This window comes from Pollicipes pollicipes, unplaced genomic scaffold, assembly GCF_011947565.3.
Source record: "Pollicipes pollicipes isolate AB1234 unplaced genomic scaffold, Ppol_2.1 Scaffold_6138;HRSCAF=7277_pilon_pilon_pilon, whole genome shotgun sequence".
Taxonomy (NCBI): Eukaryota; Metazoa; Arthropoda; class Thecostraca; order Pollicipedomorpha; family Pollicipedidae; genus Pollicipes; species Pollicipes pollicipes.
This window is the reverse complement of record NW_023596818.1, coordinates 9,179,215-9,194,781: the sequence shown is the minus strand read 5'-3', so window position 1 is coordinate 9,194,781 and position 15,567 is coordinate 9,179,215. Positions and strand designations below refer to the sequence as shown.

Below are 15,567 nucleotides of genomic sequence, written 5' to 3'. Positions count from 1 at the left end.
CGTTTCGATACATGCTGTGCAGCTGTCCTTTTGGCAATTAACGACTTTTTACGTTGCGATCTCACTCGAATAGGGAAAACTATACAATGGCCAAGCTAAAACACTAGAGAAAAGCCAGTCGTCACAATCACCTGACAGTAGAAAGTATGTTGTGGTAGTTATCTATGAAACATGACATGAGTATGACACAAAATCGCTGGCAATTAAGATAAAATCAAACGTGTTTCCAACGTTCGTCAGCATAGAGCTGTGGTTCACCAGCAGAGAGCCTGAGTCACGATGCTCTACGCGTATATTCTACTTGCATTCAGTCTCAAGGTGTCAAGGCTACGCAATATTTTTTGCCGTTGCACTCAAATTTTTTTGCAAGTTTTTTGCCGTTGCACTCAATCTTTTTGATGATGTGTTTCTGTATGACGTAGCGTGCTGTAAGAAATGCTCTCGCGTGAAGGGTTTGAAATCAACGAATGCAGACACCACATCTTAGATGCAGTCATCACCATATAACATCCTGGAATCCAGCCTTCAGCTTTCAAAAAGGCATGTGTTTCTTCTTAACACAATTTTGAATAGTGTATTACTCTGCAAGTGCCATCAAATTCAGTGTTGGTGTTACCAGTTGCAGTAGAACAAGTCAAGTATGGTTCTAGTGATATGGCAGTTCTGAGTACATGGGCACTTCAGGAGATTCTGGATGGTGAGGGAAGCATGTGACTTTCAATAAATATCCGTTCAGACATTCACGAAGCAATTCGGGAGGCAAGGACGCAGGGGGCTCCAGTTTATACGTCAGAGCAGACAGGGTCTGCTGTGGGTGTCAAAATTAATTGGGTCTAAATAATTGATACAGCTTGTCAACGATGACTAAGGTGAGACCGCGCGTCGGGTAGACGTTTCATGGATAGCCACTTAACCATTTATGCCACAACAGTGGGAATCACAGCGTAAGATTTGTCAAAATCAGTTCACAATATGCGTAGATTTCGCCACCACTTATGGTACGTTCACATGACATTTATAATCATGACTCAAATCCACTTTTACTTGCTGTTAAGTAATGTGACACGCGTTTACACCAGGTCAAGCTGAATGATGTTCTTGTCCGCTCCATTTTGTTCAAAAGACTAGCATGGCAAATTGCCATTGCCTTGTAATGAGAGCACGTGTATTGCGTGCGTCAGCCAGGGCCACACACGGGCGAGGCCGGCCCCGGCCGCACTATAAAGACGGCGCCGGCGCCGACAGCAGCCACTCCTCACGGCAAGACCTCCTCTGTCAGACATCATGCGGGCCCTGGTGAGTAGGAGCGATCAGACCGCACACTGCCGTCATGCCGGGCGACGATACGCCAGCACCTGTGAGGCGGTTCTACACAAGGCAGCTTTACAAGACTTAGACAGTTCAGAGATGTGGTACTGCAATTAAAACCCACGCAACTTACAAAACCTGCCATTGGCCTAATCGACATCATTTGATAACACATGATTGGTTCAAATTAATCCGTGTACTAGTTACTAGGTTTTGTAGTTTTGTAGTCACTAACTAGTTTTTGAGGACGGTAAAGCCCTTCTAAGAACATTCAGACCTAGCTGACGCTCCGCACCAAATGTGTAAAAGTACCTTATCCACAAGGCACATTGTCACTGCGTTACCTCTTAAACATATTCGTATACGTGCCCACTAGCTACACTGCTTCGTTCACGCTATTTACTTTGGGCGAAAGCGCTTGCTGGTGCCGATTCGCCGATATCCGCCTCTGCTGCTGTTTCAGATTGTGTGTGCGCTGATCGTGGCCGCGCGTGCCTCCTACGTGGCACCTGCCGTCGGAGCTCGATTCAGCTACGGCTTCACTGCGGCGGCGCCCGCCTACGCCAGATACGGCTCGTACGGCGTCGCTCCCCTGGCTGCTACCTATGCCGCCCCCGTGACTGCTGCCTACACCGCCCCTGTGGCTGCCACGTACGCCGCCCCCGTGGCTGCTGCTTACGCCGCCCCTGTGGCTGCCACCTACGCTGCGCCTGCCGCTGCCGCTTACACCACGCGTTTGGCCACCACCTATGCCGCGCCTGTGGCCACCGCCTATGCCGCGCCTGTAGCTAGTAGCGCGCAGCACCACTCGCAGGACGAGCTGGGTCAGTACAACTACGGCTACGCCGACATCAACTCGGCCAAGAACGAGGTGAAGACGGCCGACGGCGTGGGTGCGCGGCTCCTACAGCTATGTGGACTCCTACGGCCTGCCGCAGAAGGTCGACTACGTCTCGGACGCGCTGGGCTTCCGCGTGGCGGGCACTAACCTGCCGGTGGGCCCGGCCGGCCCGGGTCACGTGGCCGACACGCCCGAGGTGGCCGCAGCCAAGTCGGCCCACTTCGCCGCGCACGCCGAGGCCCTGGCTCGCGCCGCTGTCCACTAAAGTGTCCAAAGCCGAGTTACCCTTCTGGGCCTGCAGAGACGGTCGTCCACAGTGAGGAGAACTGCACCAGCCGATAGGACTCGATGTCGAGTCAGTCTCGGCCGCGCTTCATCGTCGTGGCGGTGCTCCGTTGTCATTTGTCTGCGTCATTGTTCTATATGTGATGAGTATCGACCCCATCCATATGTCCCTGGTTCATCGTGCTTTGTTGGTGCCTCAAAGAAAATACATTTGTGCTGTGGTGAAAACGAATCTCCTTCTTTGTGTGACTTTTGAATGGAGCCGAAAGACTTGGATCCGCGGATAACGCGGGCCAGGAACCACATTTCTAGCAAAAAATTCACAGCTTCCGCAGCTCACAGTTATTTCAGCATGTTAGGTATAACCGTAATGTGTTCATCCCAGTAAAAGTTACGTACACGTAAAGCACCTGCATAGCGTCTTCTGGAAATATAACTACACTCATCGGGGAAAGGACACTTTCGGCAGCAATGTTTTGCATTGTCACCCGACATGCCCGCCGCTATCATTGCACTGGAGAGAGGAAGGCTGCCCGGCTCTACCAAGGGTGGTTTTTTGCCTTTTTAACTTAACTTTGGGTTTCTGTCAGTCAGGCCAGTTGGTGAGATCCAAAATGAATCTTTCCTGAAACTCGAAGCAAACAGGGACAGTTGACACTCGGCTCTGCATTAATGGTGAAAAACCTTGGCACTCGCTCTGATATTAGGGGGGGGGGGGGGTGATACAACCCCTAATTAAGGTTTTTGAGGGTACCCTTGAGGCATGCTGAGCGAAATGACCGACACCTTCGGAGGCCTATGGGACATACATTATGTGTGTTTTGACACCAAAAATGCGTGTCTAGCTTTTCTAGCTTTGGAGCAGCGGCGATTTAATTTAGCAACACTGCACGGCTATCTGCGGCTGGTGCGCGCGGTGGGCGGCCCTGATGCCGCGGCACACGCGCGCAGCGCCGACATTGCCTCATTGACAGAGCCATATATCATAAATGTATGCTCAAAAGACATAAACAAATGCATCCCATTCTGAATCAGGCACTGAACACGTCTGTTTAATTTTCGTGTCGCCAGAAGGCACGGTCTCGTAGATGTGATGTTGTAAAGCTCTAAAAATTGCAATTTTCCCGAAAATTCGACGTTTGTCCTACTATTACTTTCTCCATTAAGTTGTTTCCACTCTGAGACAAACATTTGTGCTGTTGAAGTAACTTCTTTGCCGTTGTCATGGAATGACAAAATGTGCTGGCCTGGGACTTCTGCAATGCCGGCTCCTCGACATCTTGCCCTGTTTCGATAGGTGTTGTACAGTTTTTGTTTTGTTTTTTTGCACTTGGCGACTTGTTATGTCGCGATCTTACGCGAATAGAGAAACCTATACATTACTCAAGATATAACGTGAAAGAAAAGCCATCGTGGCGATCAGGCAGCCGTTACAAATGTTTTTGCTATATTTTTGCTTCAACTATGACATACATAGGAAACAGAGCCGCCGGTAATGAAAAAAGTGGGAGTTACGCTTCAAATATTTGTCAGTTGAGAGCAGTGATCCACCAGCAGAGGAACCAACTCACGATGTTCTACGTGTACATTCTTCTTTTACCTACTCTTAATGTGGACCTTTGTTTTGTAGACGCGAAGATATTTGGCCCGTTGCACTTCACCTTTTTGAGAATGTGCCTTTGTTTGACGTGTCGTGCCGAGAGAAACGTTTTCGCGCGAACATACATGAATTCAGCCAGTGGGAGAACGAAATCCTAAATGCAGTCATTACAATATAACATCTCTTAATCCAGTCTTCGGTCTGAACAATGCATGCGGTTTGTCTTAACACGCTTTTGAATTGTGGTCACTTTGCAGGTAATATCAGATTCCGTGCTGGGGTTATCAGCTATAATAGCGTAAGTGGCGTATTGTTCTACTGATAGGGCTGTTCCGAGCACATGGGCACTACAGAATATTTCGGATGGCAAGTGGAGCACTGCAAGGTTCAATAAATATATGTCAAGACATGCATAAGACAATTCAGGAGGCGAGGACGCAGGAGGCCCAAGTCAATGCGTCAGAGCAAGCAGCGTTTGCTGTGTGCATCACAATTTACTTAAGGCTAAGGAGTTAGTACAGTTAGTAAATGATGGCCAAGGATCGACTGCACGTCTGGTAGCTGATCGTTTAGTGGCTATTTCATGGATAGCCACAAAAAGATTGAGCCCACAACAATGGGAATAGCAGCATTTCAAAATCTGGCCGCATGATACAAAGACTTCAGCAAAACTTAGTGGCATGCCCACAAGACTTTGTAATAATGAGTTAAAACACTTTCAATTGTTGTTGGTCCATATAATGCGCACTAACCTCATGTCAAGCTGAATGACGTTTTTGTTCACTCCAGTTTGTTCAAAAGACTAGCATGGCAAATGGCCATCGCCTTGTAATGAGAGCACGTGTATTGCGTGTGTCAGCCAGGGCCACACACGGGCGAGGCCGGCCCTGGCCGCACTATAAAGACGGCGCCGGCGCCGACAGCAGCCACTCCTCACGGCAAGACCTCCTCTGTCAGACACCATGTGGGCTCTGGTGAGTGGGAGCGATCAGACCGCACACTGCCGTCATGCCGGGCGACGATACGCCAGCAACTGTAAGGCCGTGCTATGCAAAACATCGTTGGAGGGCTTAAGTTGTTCGTATTTGTGGCATCGCAATTAGCACTCGTGCAATTTACAAAACCTTCAAAGCTTTTTATTTGCCTAATCCAGCATAATTTGACAATGCATGGTTGACTTCAAGCAATCCGTGTAGACTAATTCTAGATGCATGTTAACTTCTTTTAAGAACATGCCAACTTAGTTGACGCTCCGCGCCAAACATGCAAAAGTAAGCTGTTCATATCTGTGACATCGCAATTAAGACTTAGTACAATGCACAAAACCTGAAAAGCCTTTCAGTTGCCTAATCCAGCATCAGTTTATGGCACATCATTGGTTCAAAGCAATCCGTGTAAACTAATTCCAGACGCATATGAAGCTCTTTTAAGAACATCCAAACTTGTTGACTCTTCACGTTGAATGTGCAGAAACATCTTATCCACAAGGGGCATTATCGCTACGCTACTTCTTGAATACATTCACTTACGCGTCTACTGATTTCTCTGCTTAGTTCCCGCCATTTGCTTTTTGGTAAAGGCGTTTTCTGATGCCAATTTGCCAATATTCGTCTCTGCTGCTGTTTCAGATTGTGTGTGCGCTGATCGTGGCCGCGCGTGCCTCCTACGTGGCACCTGCCGTCGGAGCTCAATTCAGCTACGGCTTCACTGCCTCCGCGCCCGCCTACGCCAGATACGGCTCGTACGGCGTCGCTCCCCTGGCTGCTGGCTACGCCGCCCCCGTGGTTGCCGGCTACGCCACCCCCGTGGCTGCTGCCTACGCCGCCCCTGTGGCTGCTACCTACGCTGCGCCTGCCGTTGCCGCTTACGCCGCGCCTGTGGCCACCGCCTATGCGACACCTGTAGCCACCACCTATGCCGCGCCTGTGGCTAGCAGCGCGCAGCACCACTCGCAGGACGAGCTGGGTCAGTACAGCTACGGCTACGCCGACATCAACTCGGCCAAGAACGAGGTGAAGACGGCCGACGGCGTGGTGCGCGGCTCCTACAGCTACGTGGACGCCTACGGCCTGCCGCAGAAGGTGGACTACGTCTCGGACGCGCTGGGCTTCCGCGTGGCGAGCACCAACCTGCCGGTGGGCCCGGCCGGCCCGGGTCACGTGGCCGACACGCCCGAGGTGGCCGCCGCCAAGTCGGCCCACTTCGCCGCGCACGCTGAGGCTCTGGCTCGCGCCGCCGTCCACTGAAATGTCCAAAGCCAAGTTACCCTTCTGGGCCTGCAGAGACGGTCGCCCACCGTGAAGAGAACTGCACCAGTCGATAGGACTCGATGTTGAGTCAGTTTCGGTCGCGTTTCATGGGCGTGGCGGTGCTTCGTTGTCATTTGTCTGCGTCATTGTTCTATATGTGATGAGTATCGACCCCATCCATATGTCCCTGGTTCATCGTGCTTTGTTGGTGCCTCAAAGAAAATACATTTGTGCTGTGGTGAAAACGAATCTCCTTCTCTGTGTGACTTTTGAATGGAGCCGAAACACTTGGATCCGCGGATAACGTGGGCCATGAACCACATTTCTAGCTAAAAATTCACAGTAACCGTAGCCCACAGTAATTTAAGTATGTTAGGTATAACCGCAATGTGTTCATCCCAGCAAAAGTTATGTACACGTAAAGCACCTGCATAGCGTCTTCTGGAAATACAACTACACTCATCGGGGAAAGAACAATTTCGGCAGCATTGTTTCGCGTTGTCACCCGGCATGCCCGCCGCTATCATTGCATTGGAGAGAGGAAGGTTGCCCGGCGGTTTTATCCGTGCTATGCTGTCATTCTACCAACGGCTGTTTTTGCCTTTTGAACTTAACTTTGAGTTTCTGTCAGTCTGATGGCTCCATCTGCTGTCTCGAAGCAAAGATGGACAGTTGACACTCGGCTCTGCATTAATGGTGGCCCACCTTAACACTCGCTCTGATATGAGGGGGAGGGGGGTGACACAACCCCAAATTAAGTTTTTTTGAGGATGCCCTTCAGGCATGCTGAATAAATGACCTACATCTTTGGTAGCCTATGGGACATACACTGCGTAGGTTTTGACACCGAAAATGTGTTTCTGTTTCTTTTTTTTAGTTGCGGTGCAGCGGCGGTCTACTGTAGCAACACTGCACGGCGATCTACGGCTGGTGCGCGCGGCGGGCGGCACTCGATGATGCCGCGGTACGCGCGCGGTAGGCCAACATTGCTTCATTGACAGAGCCATATATTATTAGTGTGTGCTCAAAAGACCTAAATAAAAGCATCCCATTCAGAATCGAAGACGGAACACGCCTGTTTAAGTTTCGGGTCGCCAGAAGGCATGATCTTGGAGATGTGATGTTGTAAAGCTTTAAATTTGGCAATTTTCCTGAAAATTCGACGTTTAGCCTGCTATAACTTTCTCCATTAAATTGTTTGCCTTCTGAGGCAAACAGCTGGGCCGTTGAATGACTTAATTTGTCGTTTGCTTTTTTATGGCGCAGCGTTCCGAAATTTTTTCTGCGTGAACATACATGAAATCAAAGAGTGCGAGCACGAAATCCTAAATGCACTCATTACAATATAACATCCTCTAACGCAGCGTTCGGTTCTGAAAAAAGGCATGCGATTTGTCTCAACACGCCTTTCAAAAGTGCATCACTCTTCTAGTACCATCGGATTCCGTGCTGGGGTTATGAGCTATAATGGCGTACATGGCGTATTGTTCTGCTGATAGGGCAGTTCTGAGCACATGTACTGTACAAAATATGTTGGATGGCAAGTGAAGCACTGCAAGGTTCAATAAATATATGTCAAGACATCCATAAGACAATTAAGGAGGCAGGGACGCAGGAGGCCTAAGTCAGTACATCAGAGCAAGCAGCGTTTGCTGTGGGCATCACAATTTACTTAAGACTGAGGAGTTAGTACAGTTGGTCAATGATGGCCAAGGTTTGACCGCGCGTCTGATAGATGATCACTTAGTGGCTATTTCATAGCCAGCCACTGTACGATTTATTCCACAACAACGGGAATAACAGCCTAGCATTTCTCCAAACCTGGCCGCATGATACATAACTTTCCGCACAACTTAGTGGTATGGCCACATGACATCGTAATAATGAGTTAAAACACTTCGATTTGTTGTTGGTCCATATGATGCGCACAAACATCATGTCAAGCTGAATGATGCTCCTGTTTGCTCCAGTTTGTTTAAACAACTTGCATTACAAATGACCTTAGCATTGTAATGAGAGCACGTGTATTGCGTGCGTCAGCCAGGGCCACACACGGGCGAGGCCGGCCCCGGCCGCACTATAAAGACGGCGCCGGCGCCGACAGCAGCCACTCCTCACGGCAAGACCTCCTCTGTCAGACATCATGCAGGCCCTGGTGAGTGGGAGCGAACAGACCGGCACACCACCGGCAGGACGGGTGGCAATTCGCCAGCAACTGTGGGGCGGTGCTACACAAGGTAGATTTAGAAGACTTAAACAGTTCAGAGATGTGGTACTGCAATTAAAACCTGCGCAGCTTACAAAACCTTGCATCGCCCTAATCCACATCAGTTTGTAACATACGCTTGGCCCAAACCAATTCGTGCGAACTAGTTTTTGGGGACTATTAAGCCCTTCTAAGAACATTCAATCGTAGTTGACGTTCCGCACCAAATGTGTAAGTGTACCTTATCCACAAGGCACATTGCCACTACATTGCCTCTTGAACATATTCATATACACGCCCACTAGCTACACTGCTTAGTTCCCGCCATTTGCTTCGGGCAAAAGCGCTTGCTAGTACCGATTCACTGACATCCGCCTCTGCTACTGTTTCAGATTGTGTGTGCGCTGATCGTGGCCGCGCGTGCCTCCTACGTGGCACCTGCCGTCGGAGCTCGATTCAGCTACGGCTTCACTGCTGCCGCTCCCGCCTACGCCAGATACGGCTCGTACGGCGTCGCTCCCCTGGCTGCTGGCTACACCGCCCCCGTGGCTGCTGGCTACGCCGCCCCTGTGGGTGCCGCCTACGCCGCCCCTGTGGCTGCCGCCTACGCCGCGCCTGCCACTGCCGCTTACGCCGCGCCTGTGGCCACGGCCTACGCCGCGCCTGTGGCTAGCAGCGCGCAGCACCACTCACAGGACGAGCTGGGTCAGTACAACTATGGTTACGCCGACATCAATTCGGCCAAGAACGAGGTGAAGACGGCCGACGGCGTGGTGCGCGGCTCCTACAGCTATGTGGACTCCTACGGCCTGCCGCAAAAGGTCGACTACGTCTCTGACGCGCTGGGCTTCCGCGTGGCGGGCACCAACCTGCCGGTGGGCCCAGCCGGCCCGGGTTACGTGGCCGACACGCTCGAGGTGGCCGCCGCCAAGTCGGCCCACTTCGCTGCGCACGCCGAGGCTCTGGCTCGCGCCGCTGTCCACTGAAATGTCCAAAGCCAAGTTACCGTTCTGAGCCTGCAGAGACGATGGCCTATCTTGAGGAGAACTGCACCGCCCGATAGGACTCGATGTCGAGTCAGTCTCGGTCGCGCTTCATCGGCGTTGCGGTGTTCCGTTGCCAGATATCTGCGTCGTCTATGTGTTCTGAACTTCTACTCCATACAACATATGTTTCTTTTCATCGCGCTTCGCTGATTCCGCCAAGAAAATACATTGGTATTTTTGTAACGCGACTCCCCTTCTTCGCGTAATATCCAAAGATGGAGTGTGTTGAGAAAAAAACACGTCTTGCTCAATGCTGCTAGAGTAAAAGGCCCCGCAGACCATGAGACTCAAGTTTGGTAGCCCGCAGTAAGGTTTTTGGTTAATGCAACGAAAATGTTGGTAGATGCCACTCACATGATTAACGACGGATCTTTCACGAAAGCAGTGGGTGGCAATTCTGTTTTCCGTCTTTATTTTAATTTTGCGTGATTAGATGCTCTAATTTTGCACTTTAAATCCATCAAAGACAGGTCAGTACTAGGATCTGATTTCAAAAATAAATACTACTATGCCACCTTTTCTCATTCCAGCACCTGCGCCACATTTTTCGGCGGTAGCGCGGTTGAATATTTCTATGTAATGTGTTTTTGTGAAATGAATGTTTTTATGTAGATAGATAAATATCGTAGTTCACGTTTGCACTAATTTGATTAATGAAAAATTACTGCCCATATATCTTAGCACTGCGGTACCTATATGGAGTGGAATGTAAAAATAAGGTAGGTAAGGAGGCCTAGATTTGGCTGTTGTTGCACTATGATCTTTCTGGTGCTGGTTAACTTGCAGGTCTATAAGTTGGATGGGTTAGATAAAAATGGTGCACGGAGGATAATACCCCAGCCGCCCTTGTGCATCCCCAATATTTGTTTTCGGAGCTGAGCTATGGGCCACGACTCTTTGACTGGCAGAAATTGCAAGACTTGACAGAAATCGGCCCATTTTACAGGAAAATCTGCTTCCTTGAACTGAAATGGCGCGTGCTGTATCTAAGCCTCCCAGGGTTCACCGCTCACTACCCCCATTAGGACAGGTCAACCCTGCATCCACCTGACAGCACTCCCCCTAAGGCTGCAGTTCGTGTATTCCGGGGTAGTGACAAACTGAGAACAAAAAACTGAGAAATCTAGAAACACCAAATTATCAGGTTGATTTAGCCTGCATATGAACACACTTGTATGAAACCTTGAGGTCCATTGGTCACGCACCTCACGTAAAATAAAGCCAAACAAGGTCAAACACAAGATTGGTTTCTTAAGTGTCCCTGACCTTCTAATGCAGCCGCCTTGAACCCAGATACCTGTTCTTGATAAAATTCACTGGTGTTCATTTCAGGTCAATGATCGTTTCTGACCATAGGCAGGCCATAGTGACCAAAAGCATAAGAAATTGTTTCGATTTTTACAATTTGGAGCAGCATTAAGGATTACGCTAGGTGGTATGTTCTCAAAAACACAAGATCTAGTTCATTTTGGTCAGTGCCATACTTTGAACTTTCAGAACCACATGGAAGATGTCTGTTGCGGTTCGTGTCATCAATAAGCTCAAAATGAGCGCCAGAAACTACCCCATACAGCAAAATTTGAAGAAAAAAAGATGTTAGCTTTGGCTTCGGTCTAACCTCAACACCTGATCCTAAGTCAATGAAATTTATTGCAATCATAAGTTAAATTGTTTCCTGCCTACAAAGCTATCTCAAGGACGTATTACTTCGTCTAGCACTCAGTTGCTGCATCAGATTGAACAATTCTCTAGAAATTGCCTTTGCTGACCGTCGGGGCCTTGTTTTGATCTCCCATTGGTCATTGCACCTAGAAGGTAGATATAAATTTGTAGAGAAAAATACATGCTATTCAATTTGCGACCGGTACGCAAAGTTAAACGCGGCTAATCTATGTTGCTCAAAAGTCATTTGGTAAAAAACTTAGGGAGTCAAACTGACCCTCGTCCAAGCGCATGTTAGGCGTCGAGAACTACGCTAGGCGGTATGCTCCAGAAATAAATGGTAGGATGTTCGGAGTCATTCTAGGCTAGTGACCAACTATTGTTTTTGTGAAGTTCGGATAACGCAGTTGTTCAACTCCGTGCAATCAATAGATATAAAATGAGTCAAAACGCCCCACAAAGCAAGGTCAATAGTACAAAGCAGTTTGCGTTTCACCGCCGACCTGACCTACCTATCTGACTTGAGATCAGTGGAATGAGTCAACATCCTAAATTCAATTGTCCACATGTTAAAGAAGCTGTTTCAAAAGTGTGTGGCTTTGCCTTACACTCCGTCGTCGCATCAGATTGAACAATGCTGTAGGAATTGTCTCCGCTGACAGCCATGGCCTAACCTTGTCCTTCCATACGTTAGCAACAGCTATGCAAAGTCTGGCGTGTCTGTACCGTGCCATCCGGAAGTTATTTGGGAAAAATTTTGGGGTGGTCGAAATGGCCCTCTAACGAGCGTGTGTCAGTGGTTACTTCAGTCCTTTTAGAAGTGTGCATTTCTTAAATGTGCACTTCACGTCGCTTCAGGATAACCAAAATTGTCCGCTCAAGTCACACTCGCTCTGAGATCACTGCACTGCCCGATGGAACATTACTGACTACTGTCAAACTAAATTGTCGTTATCTCTTTTGCTGGGCTCACTGAGTGTTTGGGCAAACTGTTCACCCTTATATATATATATATATATATATATATATATATATATATATATATAGTTTATAATACGATTCAGTTATCACTCGTATGACACAAAACACTCAGCTTGTCGGGAGACAGCGCGTCATGTTAATGTATGCGCCAGGTATGTACTCTACGTTTTTGGCGTCAAAATAACAACTTGTCACGCGCCTTAGTATTCATATATTCATCCATTGTGTGGCTTTTCTGTTCGTCGGCTGGTTACAATGCTCGGTAGATATGGTTCGTTACAACCCTGACTCACTAGATACAAAATATTACAAAAGATACTATAAAATACGATTGTAACGAAACAGAATCTAAAATGCAAAACTATCGAATACGATGCTATAAAGGAATATGATATAGAATAAAATGCGATACAATACAATGCTGATAAGTATGATACTACAAAAAAGGACACTACAAAATATGATAGTATAAAATACGATAGTCTTAAATAAGATTATGTAAAATACGATACTGTGAAACATGATGCTATAAGATACGACGCTATAAGAAAGTACGAAGTCAAACGATGAATTCAATACATTTTCTAAGTTGACAACATCAGCGTGTGTCAACTGTCAAACCTAAAGTACGCATGCAACGATGAATTAAAACGAATTGTAAGTGCATGAGATCCACAGTGACATGAAACGATTATGTGCGTACATACATAGGGCACTGATCGCTAGCGTGGCTTAAAATAAAAGCTCATGACCTAACACTTGCGTTCTGAAATACTATTTTGAATGCCTCAGAGATGAGGATAGAGGGATGGTTGGATGCAGGCGGTTCCATGTTGCCGCAGTATGATAAGGATAAGGGATAGGATAAGACTCCCTGGATGGCTTCCAATCGGCACGTGGGCAGGTGGAAGACGTCAGCATGGGAGGAGTGCGTCTCCATTAGAGGAGCATAGGAACGTCGCTTGTAAAGAGATTGGACAAAGTTGTGGGGGGCCATTATTTGCATTTTAGCGATTTGAATACTTTCAGTTTGTCTTTCCCTTTCAACAATTCATCAGTCCGGGTTCATTCAGAGATTCGAGAGCTGCTGTTGCATGCTGGCTGCGTTTCATAGCAGAGACCATACCGGCGGTAATCTTGAAAAAATTGTCAAAGATCCAGAGATAAGCCAGGTTACAATTAAGGCCAACCCAGATTACCAACAATCCAGACTTATCCAGAGGCAATCTAAGTAAAGCATATGACACGTAAATATGAGAAGATCGAGAACATTGTTCATCATCGGCCAGGGCTTTGGGGCCTTGAAAAGTTAAAGTTAAGAGCACATGTCGATTACAAGACGAGAGTTCCAGCCGTGTAAGATACCAACCTTGTATCTTTAGGCTTGTTTTCGGATAGGTAATTAACGCGATGTTAGGAGCTTATCCTTCACCACGATTAAGCGTTGGACGCCAACTAGAATGTTTTCACGACACCTATTCGGTGCAACCCATAATAGTACAATTCCGCATTTTCAGTTTCCAGTCACCCACCGCTTCCTGGTGCTGCTAATCGAGTCTCCAATCGCTTCGATGTGCGCGCGAGTCTGGTTCAGGCGCCTTTGGAGGGTCCGGGAAGTTATGTGAACGTCTAAAAGGCAAGTGTTATATCAAGGCAGAGGCGTCACTCAGCCCCACCTAGCGCGAGCGCAGAGGAAAACAAAGGCATGTCCTTATCTATGGAAATTGATTGATCCAATGCTGGGAGGAAGGAGTGTTACACGCACGGTGAAAGTGCACTGTTACACGACAACAAATGGTAAAAACACTCCTCAGCACCGGACAACTGCATCACCAGCGCCTGAGTCCTGAGGCAGTTACTTCACGCTGGGAACACCTTAGTGGCGTGAGCAGGGCTGGAGCAAATTAAGCTCGGATTCAGATTAGTGTTTTGTTTGCTTCAGACGCCCGAAACGGATTTGCCAATGAACCATTTGCTTATTTGAATGACGGCAGGCTTGATTGCTCCAAACATGCAGGCTTACCAAATCAGTAACCTGCAACACCAACCTCCTCGGTCCGGAGCCCGTATCCGTGGTCTTTTCAGCGCAAACTGTTTGTTTACGCACATCAGCAACCGCGGCCTTTTCACTCAGGCCCTCCATCGGTTCCCGCTGCGCGGCAGCCTTGGCCTGCAGGACTGCCCGTCCACATTCCTGTCACGCGCGGCTCCGGCGCTATGGGAGGTACACACGCGTCTTATCTGCCGCACAGGATCGCGGCCCCAGGCGAGCCGCGTGGGCGAGCCGGCACGCCAGGTGGATGCTTGAAGACTGCCCGGCCTTCAACTCACGTATGCTGGTCCGTTTGTAAAGGGCTTGTGTTATGTCTCAGTGCTGCGTGCTGCCGAGGGCGAAGTGAGGGGCGTGATGTCTCGCACCATGGGCGGGGCCGGAGAGCGCCAAAGGCGCCGCAGGAAATAGCCGCAGCTGCGCGGTATTTGAAATAGGCTTGACCGCGCCAGGTGCGTGAACTGTCAGCATGAGAGGTCGGATTTTGCTTTGATGTGTGAACAAAAAGACTGCAATGCAACGGTCCATCATCAGGCGGGATAAAGTAGGTCGGTTACGATGCAATGAAATAAAAGGGGACTTTTAGCGCAGGCATCGACGAATCCTGTGGATGGTACATGGCAGGATGACAGATATGTTTTGATCATGGCATATTTGCTGTGCTGATCAGAAGCCGGTCGATCCCTTGTTCTTGCAGTGATGTAATCTGCACTGCGTAGGAAGAACCTACGTGTTTATTTGTGGAATGTTGCTATTGAATATAAAGTAACAGGCCGAAGTGTACTACACTCACAATAACCAGGGTAACCAGTTATTCCCTGACTCGGAAAATGACACTTTTCAATCTAAGTCTGATCCGAAACAAGTCTGAAAAGACTCGACCCTATCTGACTAAAGAATGAACCTCTCATGCTAGCTAAAACCAATTTAATGTGAAAATTAGGTGCATGTCAACTGTGCAACGTTATATAATGCATAATCTTTATGAGCCGTTCAAAGACATCGACCAGCAGGCCAGTAGAATATGCACTATGTTCTAAAAAAGTAGAACCTCATCTGAACTCTTGCTGATTTTACACGCACGATTATCATTAAAACATTATTGAAATATTGCTTACATAATTATAGATAACTTCGTCGCTGTAATGCCAAGTATCGCCCCGGATGTTAAAACTGCATGCAAGCGTTTCAGGAAGAAGACAAAATAATCATTTTAGCTCATCACATCTTGTGACCTTTTACAGTGCCTACTGCACGCCAAAAACGTAAGCACATAACACAAGTGAAACGCCTGATTTATTTCCTTAGGTCACTTCCTCATAGCTTCATTCCAATCAAT

General features: G+C 48.1%; 1 pseudogene; it reads left to right on the top strand.

Annotated features, from left to right (window-relative positions):
* The first annotated feature begins 1,236 nt into the window (after positions 1 to 1,236).
* Positions 1,237 to 15,567, top strand: part of LOC119106169 (calphotin-like) — a 44,611-nt pseudogene continuing 30,280 nt past the window's right edge.